Source organism: Nannospalax galili, unplaced genomic scaffold (genome assembly GCF_000622305.1).
Source record: "Nannospalax galili isolate Female #2095 unplaced genomic scaffold, S.galili_v1.0 scaffold1448, whole genome shotgun sequence".
Taxonomy (NCBI): domain Eukaryota; kingdom Metazoa; phylum Chordata; class Mammalia; order Rodentia; family Spalacidae; genus Nannospalax; species Nannospalax galili.
Genome location: NW_008358646.1, coordinates 856,920 through 857,848, shown reverse-complemented (window position 1 = coordinate 857,848; position 929 = coordinate 856,920).

Sequence of the window (929 nt, the reverse complement as noted above, 5' to 3'; positions counted from 1 at the left end):
GATGTTTGTAGATCTGGTGGGGCACTGGAAAGGCTGCAGTTCAGTGTGTGGAACAGGCCTCAAACTCCAGGCAGAGGTTGATTTCGTCCTGAGGCAAACGGTTTCCTGGAGAGCCCAGGGGCCACGCATTTGCTCAAAATTTGCCCTCCCTCCGCTTCAGAGAGCGCTGCCTTCAAACAATTTTTTGTTGTTTGGGTTTTTTATTTTGGGGACAGAGGCCGGCTATGTAGCCCAGGCTGGCCTCCAGCTCGTGGGCTATCCCCCAGCCTTTGCCTCCTGAATACTAGGGTTGCAGGCCTGCGCCTTCACGCTTGGCTCGTCAAACTTTCTAACTGTACAGTAAACATCCAGTTTGACCTAATCGGTGGTAAACGTGTGCCCTAGAGACGAGAGCTTTTCCGCCACTCCACATCACCTCCAGCCTGAGGGCCAAGCTACGTACGCCACGCGTGCCCGCAGCTGCGCGCGGCGGGCCGCCCGGGGACGTGACTGGTGGAACGTCCGCTCCTGGAGGCGTCGGCGGCGGGGGATGGGGCGTGGGGTGCCACGACAGCGCGCGTCCAGTTCCTGCTGCGGCAGCCGTCTGCTTCCGAGCTTGGGCCTGATGCTCTCCGCCCGACAGTTTGAAAAGTTTCCCCCTGCTTGGGAAGCTTCCATAGGCGTCGGGAAGGCTTTCCTCCGGCGAGATCTCCATTCAGGCACCTACTCAGCCACCCATTCAACCTTCAGGGGTCCTCAAGCCTCTCCCCAAAGCTAATTACGAGGGACGCAGTAGCCTAGGAGACTGGCTGATTGACAGGCGTGATTTGCCAACCGACTCTGGAAACTCAAGTCTGTGTTAGCCCAGCGTGTGGCCGGCAGTCCAATTAAGAAAGTGGAAGCGGCGAAGGGGGCGGTCATGGGGCGGACTGGGCTGTGGTGATTCCCCG